The sequence below is a fragment of the Gallus gallus genome, chromosome 3 (assembly GCF_016699485.2).
Source record: "Gallus gallus isolate bGalGal1 chromosome 3, bGalGal1.mat.broiler.GRCg7b, whole genome shotgun sequence".
In the NCBI taxonomy this organism is placed as follows: Eukaryota; Metazoa; Chordata; class Aves; order Galliformes; family Phasianidae; genus Gallus; species Gallus gallus.
This window is the reverse complement of record NC_052534.1, coordinates 3,483,322-3,498,912: the sequence shown is the minus strand read 5'-3', so window position 1 is coordinate 3,498,912 and position 15,591 is coordinate 3,483,322. Positions and strand designations below refer to the sequence as shown.

Genomic DNA, 15,591 nt, shown 5'->3' with positions numbered 1-15,591 from the left:
ATCCTTGCTGAATTAGCAATGGACTGGGAGGAAAACGACGATCCATCAGCACTTACTTTTTTCCTTCCGTCCCAGAGATGAGGCAGCACCACCTAGTTTTTTAGTTGCTCAAGTTGCTGCCTGCAGGAAAGCTACGTTGGCACAATGAGAAGCAATTGCAGCATTTTGGTTGATAGGCAAGGACTTGTTTCTCTTGGTGTTTACTGATCAGAAGGATTCTTTCCCATGGGTAACTCATCCCTGTTAAGTGAGGATGTCAGGACATAGACAGTGGCATCCAAGGTGAAGATTCTGGGGCCCCTCACTGACTTTGGGAGGCCCTCACTTACATCTAGGACACCCACATGCATGCACGAGCGAAGGTGCCTCCAAATTTCTGTGGTTTCCTTACTGGAGCAAAGCCATGGGAGTGGTGGGGTTTGTATTAAACACGAATTTCCTCCTCTTATGGAATGTTTATTCCCAGTGCACAATTTTCTGCCTGCTTTCATTCAGCCTCCTGCAAAAGTTTGTATATCTTTTACAAACTTTTTTGTATATCTGTATAAAGGTCTTCCCTTAAATTTCCTGCCTAAGGTTTGTAGCCTGGGGCCTCCAAGCAGGAAACACATAAATGAGGAAAAAATCAAAGGTAGCCCAAAATGACTTAAATTGAACACAACGTGGCTGTGCAGCAGCATCCCATGCCCCACAGCTGCTGGCCTCACACACGTGCAAGATGGTCCCAAGGAACAGGCGGGGTCTAGTGGCAGGTACTGGAAGGAAAAGGAGATGGAAATCCTCTGAGGGGCTGCATCTACTGAGTCTCACTCAGTTAATGCATTACAACACTCGACTACATGCAACTCAGCTCAACTCGATGCTTGCGAAGGCAAAGGGCATTGCATTTATTACAAAGCCAGAATGATCTCCTTTGCACAGCTCTCACATGGAGGATGTGTCAGGAGCCAGCTGCTGCATGCTGCTGGAGCTTCATTTCTGGTGTCATCAAAGCCAACGTAAACAAGTGGGTTATCTTCAGCTAACATAATTCAATATAAGCCTCGTATCATAATCATGTATAAACAGAAAGTCAAGGCAAAGGCAAAGATAAGCACCATCCGTGCTAGGTGGCTGCTTCTTTGGATGATCTGTTTGCACCAAGTTGAAGTCAGGATGGAGGAAGCAGAGCTCATGAGACTGGATGATGAGTTTTTGATGTAAAGTACTGCACTTAAAATAAAGCAATTAAGAGAGAGATTTAACAAAAAAAAAAAAAGCAAAAAGCCATGAGCTTATTGTGACTCAGGAGCCCCTTGACCAAGGAGATGATGCCAAGTAAACCTTCTTTTCACATATGGAGATGATGGTTATCAGCCCCAAAACATTGGGGAAGGCTTCACTCCACACCATGTCTTCTTTAAGAATGACAAAAAGTATAAGCACTATGGCTTTGAGAGATGATTTTGGCAGAAATCGGCAGCGACCAGGCCCATTGACATGCAAATATTCATGGAACATGAGTGAGAGTGGTGGTCAATGGAGATCAGTGATGAGCGGTGTCTCTCAGGGTCAGTACCGCTCTTCAGCATCTTCATCAATGACATCAATAGTGGGATCAAGTGCACCCTCAGCAGTTTGCAGATGACACCAAGCTGTATGGTACTGTCGACAAGCCCAAGGGATGGGATGTCATCAGGGAGACCTAGACAGGCTGAGCAGTGGGCCCAGGGGAACCTCTTCAGGTTCAGCAAAGCTGAGTGCAAGGTCTGCCCCTGGGTCACAGCAACCTCCAGTATCAGTACAAGCTGGGGATGTAAGGATGGAGCACAACCCTGCCAAAAAGGACCTGAGGGTATTGGTGGATGGCAGCTGAACATGAGCCAGCACTGTGTCCTCACAGCCCAGCCAGCCAATGGTATCCGGGGCTGCATCCAAAGCAGCGTGGCCAGCAGGGTGAGAGAGGGGATCTGCCCCTCTGCTCTGTGCTGTGAGACCTCACCTGGAGCACTGCGTCCAGATGGGGAGTGCTCAGTACAGGAGAGACATGGAGCTGTTGGAGAGCGTCCAGAGGAGGGCCACAGAAATGAGCCCAGGGATGGAACACCTCCCTGTGAGGACAGGCTGAGAGAAGGGAAGGCTCCATGAGACCTGAGAGTGGTCTTCAGTATCTGAAGGGGCTGTAAGAAGGAAGGGAACAGACTCTTTAGCGGGGTCTGTTGTGATAGGACAAGGGGAAATGGTTTCTAACTAAAAGGGGAGATTTAGATTGGACATAAGGAAGAAGTTTTTTACACTAAGGGTAGCGAGGCACTGGAACAGTTGCCCAGAGAGGTGGTTCATATCCCATAGGTGTGCACATGAGGTCGGATGGGGATCTTGCCCAGCTCCTCCCTGTCAGAACAATGGCATGTCTTTATCTGAAATGTGTCTCCACCTCGATCTGAAGAACTCCAGAGAACTAGAGGAAGCAGCTTAATGTCCGAGAAAAAGGAAACCAAGATGTCAAACAAAGGGAAAAGTTTATTAAGGTGTTACCGAAGGCAGTCTGTCCTGGAAATGATGGTCAGCATTGTTTAGCTTGATGGAAAGGCGTGCCGCACATTAAGAACCATGTGTGCAGGCAGTGCTCGGGTTTGCAGGGCATTTTCATTGCTCTGGCACCATTTCTTCAGGCTTTGTCTCTGAGAAACGTGCTTGGAAGGGGAGCATCATGGTCCCCAGAGGGAGGTGGCACAGGAAAAGCTGAACACACCCTCCTTGCATGCGGTGACTCATGTGAAGACAGGGTCCCAAACAAAGGTCACAGAGGCAGAAGCGTCCCCTCCCTGGAGCTGTCATGCTCCAGTGCTCAACACCCCATCCTCCTCCCAACTCCTCAGCCTCACCTCCGTGGCACCAGTGAGAGAGTGGCGAAGCAATCAGCAGTCAGCTGCATCTCTGCTGCCATGGTTAAATCACTGCTCATCATGCTGTGAGCCGACAGCATCTGCAGATTGAATCCTTTAACACATCTTTATATAACGGGGCAGTCTGGTGGACCTTGGAGGGCTTTTTGGGAAGTGGGGCTCCTGCAGCCCCTCAGCATTACGCTCCCTTTCCCCAGCCATGGGTACACCCCAACTTTCCCAGTGCTCAGCAGAGGGGCCACGCAGGAAGGCGAAGCACTCCGCACCACAAAGCGCTATTTCCTGCAGGGAGGCACCCCACAATACAGGAAAGCATCAGCAGTTTTCTACTGCTATCGTGTACTCAGGGCAGCCCTGCTGCTGTATCCACTGTGTGCTCCCTTATGGCCCCACGTAGCAAAATATCACATTAAATAAAAATAAGAAGCCAACAGCAATCCCCTCTCTGGAAAGCCAGCGGGGTTCAGTGGGAAGAATACTGGCGTAGAGAACCTGGCATGCTACTCCCCAGGGCTGTAGGAAAAGTACCTGGCACTGCTGCTCCAAAACCTCACTGCTGAGCGCTGACCCATGTCAAAGAAAATTCAAAATCCAGAGATTCTTCCCAATATCTCCCATAAATCTATTCACATAACCATGCACATATCCCATGCAGCCCAACTCTGCCACACTGGAGCTGGGTTTGTCCCTATCCAGCACTTTGGGGCTGTGCTGTTCAGAAAATCTGGTTCCAAAAACTCACTTGGTTCATTTGATAAGGACCCTTGGGGCTGTTGTGGCTCTTAGTTCAAGATGAGGTTGATAATTACATGTTTCCTGGTTATCTTCAGGGAAATACAGACTGTGATGCATAATCACAATATGTGGACGCTGGAAATGCCAGTCCTCAGGGCATGGGTACAGGGAAAGGAAATCTCAAGCAGGAGCTGCAGCTCAGCAGCAAGGCTTCTTTTCTTCTATTTCTATGTCCTTTGCACAGCTTAGTTTTGGCCTGTATTTTAGTGATTTATCAACAGGTGACAAATCCATGTGTACTGGAGCTGTGGCTGCTGTGGGATTGCATTAGTACCATTCACATGCGAAATCTGCCATTTCACTGCGGTGCCTCCTGTTCAGTAACACCTAATCCCAGTGAATTCTTACTCTATAGCCTGATCCTAACGGGACTGGGCTTGCTGCCCCTGCACAGCCGCTGTGCTTCAGCCGAGGGCGGCAGTGGGAGCGTCAGATAAGCATCTGGATCCTGCCATTGTTATCCCAAAAGGAGCAGCAGGAGGAGAGAGGTGGGGAGGAGCAGTGAACCTCAGCAGCCAGGGCGCTGAGCTGGCCACTTGGTTCCTTTCTCTGGGAGGAGCAAAATTCCACAGCCTTAAATCATTCAGTTCGCACAGGATCAAATAATAACACCAGAAGTCATTCAGGTGCACAGGAGATGCTCGCAGCCGCATCCTCCCATCTGTCCTTCTGGCCACCTGCATGCCCCAGCCCCAGACAAGCCCAGATGGAGGCAAGTACAGCCTTCCCACTGACCTCACTCCCCAAACATTCCTTCCCCCTGTTTTGGCAGGAAGGAAAGGAGTGGAGAATTAAGGATGGGATGCACAGAAGGATTTAGGGAAAAAATGCGTGTCCTCAGCTGCTTCACAACATGCTGAGCCTGGGCCCAAAGGCTTGGCTGCAGCTATGGGATGCCTGGGGATCAGTTCCCCCCAGTGACAGCCTCACAGCCTTTTTTCCACTTAAGACTGCCCTCTGCACTGAGGATCCAAGTTTCCCTTTGCCCAACCTGATAAAGCTGATTCACCTCTGTTCAACACCTCCGGGGTGGTTTGGTGTCATTTCCAGAAAATTACTGTGATATGCTGAAAATCACTGAGAGAAGCTGTTTCCTGGAAAAAAAAGAAAAAAAAGAAAAATTCAAGCAAGACCCCAGATCACAACAAGGCCATAGAAACACTACACATGGGCACAGGGCCACAGTATTTCTTGGCATCTCCCAGCACATCCATGGTGCACCTCTAATCATCAGCTCCACTCCTGCACAGCATCCTAGGGGGGAAGGAGCAGCAGAGATCAGATGGTTTTGCTTCACCAGGAGGTACCTGTAAGGTGAGGAATCCAAGAATGAGACCACAGCAGGCGAAGCCCGTGGTCCCATGAGAACATTCCCTGGGATGCAGTGGGAGCGGCTGATGTTGTGCCAGAAAATGTGTGTTGTGGTCCTTGTTCCATTGCCATGGCAACGAAGTGCAGAGCTCTGCTCTGACATCAGCAGCGAGGTCATCGGCATCTCTCCTCCTCCCTTTGGTGCTGCTTTCAGCAGGGCTAAAAGCTGTCCCGTGAGAAGGGGCTCAGGGACAATGACATGTGGTGGACGAGAGGGCAGCATGGAGCTGACCCTAGGATGTCTGAGCTGTGACAGCAATCCAATGCTGGCATTCAGGCATTCATCCCCTCTTTGCCTGAGGGTTGTCCCTGTGTGCCCCCCTGTTCCACGGTCTTCAGGGGATAGGAGGCACCTGCTGTGTCCCAGCTGCTCCCGTGGATGCCTGGTGTCCTTTCACCACCACAAGCTTCTGCTTCCAGAGCTCATGAGAGAAAAATGAAGTTATTTTTGGCCATGTGTGAAAACGGCTTTAAACTGGCAAACCAGATGGAAAAAATCATGAAATTAGACCATGTTCCAGGACTCCTTAAAGGCCATGGTGATGGCAAACACATCTCCAGGGAGTTCATCAGCCCCGGCACTGGGTGGAGAAGCTGGCTCAGGTCCTGCCGGCTGCGTGCAGCGCTGCCCTGGCGAGCACTGGGAACAGCTCACAAGTAACTTCAAGGAAATGTCATGAGCTGGATGATATTTTCTTACTGAGACAGAGGAAGCAAAATGAGAAATCGTGAGAAGGCAGAGCCAGAAATCACCCGTCTACAGTGATGTACATCAGGCACGGTTGGGATCTGCTGGTGCTGGCTGTGGTATGGGGCAGCATGTCCCCACCTGGGTCACCAGCCCAGAAATGAAAGGAGCCAAAACAACTTCCCCAAGGTTACAAAGCCTTGAACAAATAGCCCCTGCTGTGCTCCAGCACAGCTCCCCTTTCCCAAAGATCCCTTCTCCCTGTGGGTCCTGGCAGCTCGTGCTGCCGCAGCGACATTTTGGTGCAAGCAAGCAGGTGCTGTGGCCAAAGCACAATTATTGCCCACGTTCCCAGGAATGAAAGGCATTCTTTACTGCCATCTGCAGACACAACATTTGCACAAATCAAAATCTGTGACAGTGAGGGTGCCTGAGATTTCCCAGTGCCACTGATTTTCCTTCATATTGGCAGCCCCGTAGGTGAACCTTTTGGGAACATTGCAGCAAAACTCCTTGCCCTCTTTCCCAAAATGAGCTAAGGAAAATGATACAACGGGAAGCACAGAGCCTGGCTGGGAAAACCCAGCATGGACATGGGCGCACACAGCCAGTGCGAGTGGTCAGCATGCCCTTCCTGTCCCAGCCCTCTGAAAGCAATAAAATTGCATACGAAGCCTGCCACACTGCTCTCAAACATTTTTTCTCTAAAACCACAGCACATGGGAAGAAAATAGAGCCCAAGGATGATGGCAAGGGCTGAGGTGCTTGCATGCACTTCCTGAGCCAAAGCCAAAGCGTGCTGTCAGGATAGGGTTCTGCATCACGTTATCAAGTTTGGCAACATGATCTTTTTCTAACGAGCAGCAATAGAGAAAAGAAGCAATTTTGGCGCTAAGTTTCAATGCACGTCCTGAGAAAAGAAAAAAAAGAAAAAAGAAAAGAAAACCAAAGCAGAAGCCTCAGTTGGATATCAGCCAGCACTGCTGCGTTCAGCCCCAGCGGCGCTGGGATTTAGCTGTGCTTTCCTTGCAGCAGCAGAACAGGCAGGCGTTCCCCAGCAGTGGGGTCAGGGTGCATTTAAGGCAGCCTGGGGACTCACACACAGATGGACACTGAAGGTGCATTGAAAGGTCCTCTACAGGGAAATTCAAGTCAAACTTGCTTCCCTATGCATTTTGTCCCCTGTGCACGGCAGCATCACTTGCACACTCGTGTGACTGGGCTCTTGTTATCGGGCCAGTGTGATGTGAGTTGAGTTCACCTTGTGGTGCACAGCTCTGCGGGGTCAAGAAAGGAATACACACACTTATTATGGAGAATAATAAAATACAAATGAAGAAGCCCTTCAGCAGATGATGCTCTGGGATTCTAATTAAAGTGAACTAAAACTCTGTAAACTTGAATGCCCTCGAGGGAACATTTAACTTTCTCCACTCTGGCACTTCTATAGCTCTTGAATTTGCATGTTCCCGGAGTTCTGCAATCCTTCAAGATCCTTAAGTGAAAGCAGATGCTTTTAACAATGCACTTGTGGCCTGAGCAGCACCACTGCTTTGTCCAAAGGTGTGAGAAGTAGGGAAACTTTTTTCTCCCCCTTATAATGGTAGTTCAGGAAACATACTCTTAAACATATTTATATAGATATATATACATATTTGCTATTTGCCTGGAAACATGTCTATCATTTGCGCATTCGTAGAGCAAGAGGTCCTACTTGGTGCTGTCAGCAAGGAAAACTGGCTGTGAAATGGTGCCACACAGCTGTTGGCACAGAACTGGCAAACAGCCATGACCTTGGGGTAAACTTGTACAGCCCTGGTCTTCTTCCTTTGTCTGGAGGTAATGGAACCAAAGGTACCCAGGAAGCAAGGCAAGGCCAGGTCTGCTGGGCACCAGTCCCATGGCACCACCAGACCAATGAACAGAATGAGTTCCTGTTCTTTTCCTTTGCAGCCCTTCACTGTGACTCTCTAAGGTAAATAATTCAGTATTTCCCACTTGCATATGGAGCCTTTGGGACTGGGAGAGGGCAAGGGCAGCTTGGTGGAAAGAGAAACTCTTTGGTAGGATTCCAAAAATAACCAGTTTGCTAGCAGGACATAACTTCTGTCCTTCGTTTAATGACTGAGCTGGGAACAAACACTGATAGATAAAAAGGGATTAATTGTGTTTTTAATGAGCTCAACATTCCACTTGCAGAGAGCAATGCTTGCTGCAGACCACGTGGAGATGAAAGTGTCCCATGTTCCTCCAGCATCATCCTGCAGGATGCAGTTCCAGGGAACTAGGGGAGGTGGAATAAAAGGGAAAGGCAGGGAAAAAAACTGCACTGGGCTGGTTCTGTGCCCAGCAAAGCCAAGTTAGGGAGGTACTGTAGCTAGACTAGATGCATCACACGCCTCCAATTAATCTGCTACCTAATAACCTAGTGGGAAGCACAAAGTCAGTATTATTTAAATAGTCCAAAGAAGCTTTTGTGTCTCTTGTTCTTTCTGATAGCTGGTAGATAATTATGAGGGTTCCTGGTAGGATCAGAGGTGATGCTGCAAATTACAGACCTTCTGAAGTTAGTGTTGACAGATAATGTGATAAACTGTTGCAAACAAAAATAGAGGCTGGGGAGGCACTGCAGTTTGGTATCCATGTGAACCACGTATTTGGGAAGCAGGATCCATCCCTGCCCATTGCTGGCAAACATGAGGTGCTTCACCAGCTGCTGCTGCAGGAAGCAGCAATTTGCTGCCAAGTGTTCCCGTGCCCTTCTCCATGCTGCTGCTGTAATTTGCTTCCAAACCACCTCTCTGCAGCGAGAAGCAAGATGAGAACCCATTTATCCAGAGCTTTACAACTGGGAAGAGCCTTCTCTGAGCCTGACAGAAAATGCTGCTGATCTCCAGTTGCCACTGCAAGATGATGGCTGATTTATCTGATCCAGCTGCATCTCACGTCACCAAACATTGGGATTTGGGGACTGCACTGTAACAGTGCTTAGGCAGCTGAAGCCCCACCTGGTGTAGCTTTCCTAAAGCAGCAAATGTAGAGGTGATATTGGGGTACAAATGATCCTCTGAGCATGGGCTGCATGTCACCTACTGTCACCACCAGTGTATGGGCAGTGTACAGCCTGCCCTGTCCAAGCAGCTTTCTCCCATCATCGTGCCTTCCCAATGTTCTCTCGCCCTTCCCCTTCTGCAGTGTTTTTGCTTGTTTATCTGTATTTCAAATCACGTGGATCAGGTTTCTTGGATGAAATCCCAGAGCTCTGCATGTGGCTCCTTGTGCTGACGTTAACCCAGATTTCTGGCCAAAGGAACAAGCCCTCTGCAAGAAGTCAGATGTGTTATCTTATGCTGCGGGATCCCAGCAGCTATAAGCAGGGATTGTCCTCCTGCGTCGCACCCACATGTAAATTCATGCCAACGTGCTTTGACCATTGGCTCTAACCAGGGTGTTTCTTGGGACATTTTGTCATTTGACATTTTGACACCTAGCAATACAAGAAAGGCAGCATCCATGCTGAAAAACCACGGGCACACTGTGTGTGAAGCCACTCGACAATAAAATCAGGAATGCATCCAAAGGAACGGGTTCAGGAAGGCTCCCCATGACACGCGCTGTGCAGCTGGGGATGCAACCTTCCCAAAAACACAGACAGTGACTAATCCTCCAAAAATATTTTGCCAGGTGTTTATTTCTCCAGGCAGCTGCATTTGGTGTTTACTCATCGTGCAAAACCACCACGCCCAATCACTGCTGGAGGTATGGGAACACCCAAGGCAAAAAGTTCAGCTCCTTGAAGATCCTTGGGTTCAGACATCAGTTCTGGCCCTCCAGAGAAACCAGATGCAAACCTAAATTCTCTGCTACTGCCAAAGAATTTGGATTGATAGACCATTCCCAGGCTGAGACCGCTCTTCTGGGCCTGCCTTCCCACCTGAATTAAGGTCAGTAGCACAGCTTCTGGGGATCCACATTGGTGCAGAGCAGGAACTGCGATGCCAGAGTCAATCTGCAGGCACCAGGTGAGTTTGGAGTCAAGCAAGGCAACACTAAGGGACCAATTAAAAATTCAGCTGTCACCACAAAAGAGCCCTTGCCCATCCCATTTGGAGACCAAGCAGATTTCCCTCTGTCCCACCAGCTCTGACTCTGCAGGAGCCTCTCATGGGGCCCTATTGTTTGGCTTTTTGTGTTGCTTTCTTGAAAAATCTCATCAGTCGACTGTTAGGATCAGGTGAAGTTTGTCTGGCATCACCTTTGTCAAGTCAGCAGCTATGTTAATGATGTCTTGGTCAAAATAAAGGATAACACTAGCAGCATGAGCAGCATGACTGTAAATCTGGCATGAAATTGCAATTTTCTTGGCGTTAAGAATAACTTTGATTTTCTGCTTTATTTCTTTTGGCTTGGAGCAAGGTGCTAATATTAATTTACTCTAAAATCCTTTTGGCCCTATGCAGGAGAGGAAAGGAAAAAAATAAACTGTATTTTCCCCCTTTGCTGATTACGTTTTTTATTAATATTTAAGTGCCTGTAACTAAACAGGAGGCAGTTTGTTTTCAATAGGGGATAACACCAGCATCCTGTAGCTATCAGCAGTGTCTGCTGGCCAGAGACTAAACATCATCCACCTGTTTTGTAGTCTCTTGACAGACCTCTTTCACCGAGCCCCAGACTCAGCAAACTATTTAAATATAGGCTTCACTGGAAACAGGAAGAGTTATGGAGTTAAAAAAAAAGGTTCGCATACAGAAGGAAAACTTGGCTGAGGTCTCCAGAGCTGCATCAGACCTTCAGTGCTTCCTAGAGCAGGATAGGAAATCATAGGCTCGCAAAAGCAATTGCTGGGGGAGATGCCTGTAGTTTATTACGGGTTAAAATATTTTGCTTCTCTCAAAGTTACGGGGCGAAGCAGAAGGTTACAATGTGCCAAGAGCTTAAATATGTGTAATAAACAAGAGCACATAAGGCATGAGCTGCGTGGGGGATTTATTTGGTAACATAGCAAACCATTTGCTGAGGCACCTCTTACATCTTGTTTCCCATCCTCCTAGCACACCACTTGTCAAGAGCGTGGTGTCAGGATTGCAGTGAATTAACCCAAAAGCAGCCCCTCTAGAGCCATGGGAATATATCGTGTCGCAGGGGCCTGAACGCAGGGGTGAGCTGCAAAGTAAAAGTAGATGGAAAAAGCACTGCTTCCCATAATTCACAGATTCACCGATTTCCAAAGCCAGGAGGAGCTGTTAGTCCATCTCACCTGCTGTCCTGTTTATCACTGACCATGCTGTATCACCCTGAGTGCGGTTCCTTGTGGCTATCTGCAGCCTCTCTGCTGGAAGGGCATTAACAATCAGCCAGAGGTAAAGAAGCCACTTTTTCCTCTTGAATCACTTCAGCGCACAGCTTGTCCCCAGCAAGACCCTGCCTCGCTGAGCAGTGCATTTTGTTTCCCTTTAGTATTGCAATACCTCATTTTCAAGAAAAAAAGAAAAATCAGATAAAGAATTTTTGTCAATCCATATGCTTATCAAATGACACTGAGACCTTGGAATCTTTTTCCAGAACATACCTAGCTCCAGCTTCTTGTGATTTAAAGCAAAACCAGTGTAAGAGGGAGTATATACGGCATCTTTGATTTGCAGCAAAATCATATGTCAGAATGTATTACGGAGAACTGCATTCGAGGTTAACCAGTATGTACCACTGACACAGAGACCAAAAGTCTGCTGTTTGTTTCTCATTAGGACTTTGTCTGGAATCTGCGTTTGTAGACTATGCTGAAAGCTCTGTCTCCATTTTGAGGACAACACTAAGGTTTGCTGAGTGGTGGCTTGGCTCCTGTTCAGGAGAGCTTCAGCTTCATCAGCTCCAAACTTGGGAAAAATGTATTTTTTAGACCTCTCCTCCTCAAAGACTCCGGCAGACACGTGCTTGGACTCCTCTCAATGTCACAGTCATCTGAACAGCATGGGATGAACTTGTCCCCCAGGGAAACTGCTCAAATCAGACTTTTTTTGCCCTTTCCAGTATAATCTGACTCCTGGCTCCTTAACCACTTAACTCCTCTTTTTCCTTTCTCTCTGGCAAAAGGGCAGCCCAGCACTGATCCTGCTGACAGCTCGTCCCTTAAGGACACCCTTCAAGGACCTGCTCCATCTGCACTCCCTGCTTGCAAAGGGGCTGGTGTTGAGCCCCAGCAAGTCGCAGGGTTAACTTCGGATGGCCTGGGCATTGCTGTCCTTTCATCTTGCTCCCCAGGAGGCTGGGATTGTATTAGTGAGAGACTGGTTGTGCATTTCAGAATGCTGCGAATGACAGGCTGAGCTGCATGGCTCTTCCCGAAGTCTGTAGCATCCTCTGGCGGAGCCACAAGGAAAGGATTGCTGCCCAGAGGAGAGGTGCAGTGAGGTTTTGTCTTGCATTGCCAGGGCAGGGTTTGGGGCTTCTCAAAATGTGCCCCAGCGTAAGCCATCTGCAAGCACAGCTTTCAGAACAGGTCTTCTTTGGAAGAGTTGTGAGAACAGATGTTTTCTGGGAGGCTACACACAAGCCTGGATTTGAGGATTTGAGGAATCACTTTGCATGACCACTCCAGCAGCTTTCCCTGTGTCAGGAGCCCGTTTCCCCCTGTGCACTTACTCTTGGGTACAGGAGCTTTCCTGTGGGCTTCAGAGAGGAAGGAACAGGTCAGCAATTAGCATGGGATTTGGAGCACTGCATTTCCATTCCTCACTTTTCTTATCGAAGACCTTGTTGCCCAAAAGCAGGACTGGCATTCACAGCGGAGCGACCTGGCTGGCCGAAAAACTTGGGTCAGATCTGGTTCCCAACATTTCCTTTTTTCCTGGTCTTATTCACCACGATCAAAGCTCAAGGCGTTCACTCCCAGGCAAAGGAAATAGATAAAATCTGGCTTCCCAGGCTGCAGCTTTCTTCTGGACTTTGCAGTATTCTGGCTGAGAGGACAAAATGAGTTGTTGTGTCCTGCTGTACTGCAGCAGCCCTGTGTTGAGATCAGCCATCCCATGCACAGGGCACTCAGGTTCAGCATCTTCCTCAGCCTGAGAGGATTCAGACACGCCCCTCCCAACTCTCAGCTGGTTTCATCTCTCCTGTTGAAACGCTCAGAAATGGGTTCCTGATTTAGAGAGAGCAAGTAAGCCACTTGCCCTCTCTCTTTCCCTCCAGAAATTAGGTACTTCTTAAGAGATGAGGGAGACAGGGCTTGAGATTCTGCCCTAAGAAGCCATGGAGAAACTCATGAGCAATGCTCAAAGTGCATTAGAGCACCCAGGACACATGGAGAGCCAAGTTCCTCTTCTCTGACCTCAGAAATACACTACTGGCAGCAGGAAATCCAGCCTGCTCTTCTCCCTGAAGGCCCTCAGCATGCAAAAGCAATGTTTAGAGAATTCCTCCAAAGGGGACCCACAAGGATTGACATGCAGCATGACCCCGCACAACAGCGCTGCCAACTTTTTGCAGCAATTCACTCAAGTCTTGTGAAAGCAAGACTAAATTGGACAGGAGTCTGGCACTTCATCTTCCCTCCCAACTCCTCTGGGTGAGAACTGTTGAGCAGACCAGGTTTCAGATAAAGTAAAAGCAAACACCATTCCCCTGTGCTAAGATATAGGAATATTATCCTGACATTTTAGCATGGATCACTCATATTGCTGCTCATTCTTTCTGCTCCTAGAGCTGTATCTTGACAATAGAAACATTCTCCGAATACAAACAAAATAATCAGTGATGAAAACCAAATTCACGGTGGAAGCGCACACTCCTCAGTGGGAAATCCATCAGACAAGATCTGCCTCTTGGCCTATACAAGCCTAAGTCAGTTGAATTTCCACCGGTTATTTTTATTCCAAATATTTTTATTCTTTCTTTCCGACAGTAGTCTTGTTGCCACATAACTGTGTGAATGTTTTCTAATATTTGGCCAGTAGCCTGATAATTACAGGATCCAGGTTCAAATTGGTGTAATAGAAGCACAGAAAAGAAAGGTAAACAGCATGATAAGTCCCAGTGATGCTGGCCTCATAGTGAGATCGTAAATTGAAGAATTTGTTTTACTACAAGGAATTACAATCATCATCCAACATTCTTGCAAGCTAAAGATTAAAACTTCCACTTCAGCTAACATAATACTTTCCACGAGGAATTTATCTGTGATTTGTATTGGAAACAAGACCTGTGTGTTTTAAGTAGTTGGCAGCCCACAGAGTGAACCTGTCACATCCATCAGCTGTTTCAAATCAATTCATATGATAAAGGACAGCTTGTGGAGTGCCTTTCCAGCTGACCACATTGGGTTACAGACAAGAAGCAGTCTTGTCCTGCAGGAACAATGGCTGCAGGAGTTGTAAGCCCCTGGCCATACTACTCCAAAGTCCAGGTTTACCCCACAAAACCTTATGCCCATAAATTAGGCACACGACCACTATAAATCTAATCACCAGAAGTAAACAACCAGATTACATACATGTGGACACGTGGAGGGGCTGGATCTAGCTGTTGGAGAAGGCTACGCTGTGAGATAAGACATTTAGTGATGCTGAGGAACAGCAACATGAGGAGCCATTGGCAACATGAGCAATTTAACTGCACCCTAATTGAGATTTCTGAGTAAAAACAGAAGTTCTTAGGGCACAGAGCTACTTGACAAAGACACATTAACTTGGCCTCTTCTGAAGCCCATCTAAGGCTGTGTCCTCTGTAACACAGTGAGATGCATAGATGGGGCCTCCAGCCCTGTTGGTGCCCAGACAGCATCAGGCAACCCTTTTTCAAGCCCATGGGCCATATCAAAAACAGCCACAAAAACCATTCTCTTAGGCACTATTTTTTAGTTTCAGGTGGGTTCTCTGTTCAATGGTTCTGGCACTAATAGATTACAATGGCAGACTCAAGTCTTTGGGACGTGTTTTGAGCAAGAACCGTGAAACGCTTCATTTTGCAGACAGGAAAACAGATTGGTTTTAAGTTGATTGGATTTTTTTTTCAGTGTTTTGAAAGTAGTTGAGCAAAAGTTTATTACATTCATGCGTTTTTTCAACTGGCTCTTCCTAGAGAAGATATATACAAATCGTTAGAAAAACAAAGTCCCCAAAGAGGACAAAGCTGTTAATTTTCTTGTCATCCAGCCTGGCAATGCAGAGAGATGGTAAAGCCCCAGACACAGGCAAACAAAGTCCTGGCTTCCAGCTTGGACCTGTTTGCAGAACTGGGGCCCTGCAACAACCAGATCTTCTGGAAGATTTCAACAAATCTGGCTCATTTTCTCATGGGAGGGGGGAAGCATTTTCACACAACTTGCACAAATGCACTGCCCTGAGATTTGACATTTTCTTTTTGAGGGTTGGAAAACATCTTACAGCTGTGTATTTCCTCACCTCCCTGTTGTCTTCTCCTAGCAAGAGAAATCACCTCATGAAGCAGCCTGGCTCCAGACCAACAAAACCCCTCTCTGACTAACATGATGGCTGCATTCCTGCAGGCAAGCAGGCAAGCTCTGGGGCATAGGGCAGGGCTTACCTGGAGGCTGCGGGCATGTGGGAGGGCCACTGTGCCTCTCCTCAGCGGGCAGGTGAGCCTGCAGTACGGGTTCTTCACCCAGAAAGCCTGGCTTGGTTTTGTTTCTGTTATTCAGCTGCTGGCCGAAGCCTTCTTCGAGGCTTTCATCTCCCGTCCCAGCAGCCCTTTCCCTCACAGATCCAAAAATGAGCCTCGAAAGCACGCAGGAGCGGGCAAACCCCAACGCCCAAGATGGCCGCCCGCTCCTGACATGCCGCGTCCCTCACTCAAGATGGCGGAAAGGCTGAGCGGCTACAGGGACGAAGC

At 48.0% G+C, this 15,591-nt stretch overlaps 1 long non-coding RNA gene across 2 annotated transcripts; it reads right to left on the bottom strand.

The window, feature by feature from the left end:
* Positions 1 to 2,484: 2,484 nt before the first annotated feature.
* Positions 2,485 to 15,568, bottom strand: LOC121110245. 2 transcript variants are annotated; one of them, XR_006938866.1, is made up of 2 exons: positions 4,905 to 15,568; positions 2,485 to 4,777 (listed from the first exon to the last, which is right to left on the bottom strand). It is a non-coding gene; the product is annotated as an uncharacterized LOC121110245 (long non-coding RNA). The 2 variants fall into 2 exon arrangements; XR_006938865.1 differs by having other exon boundaries at positions 4,991 to 15,568.
* Positions 15,569 to 15,591: the final 23 nt, after the last annotated feature.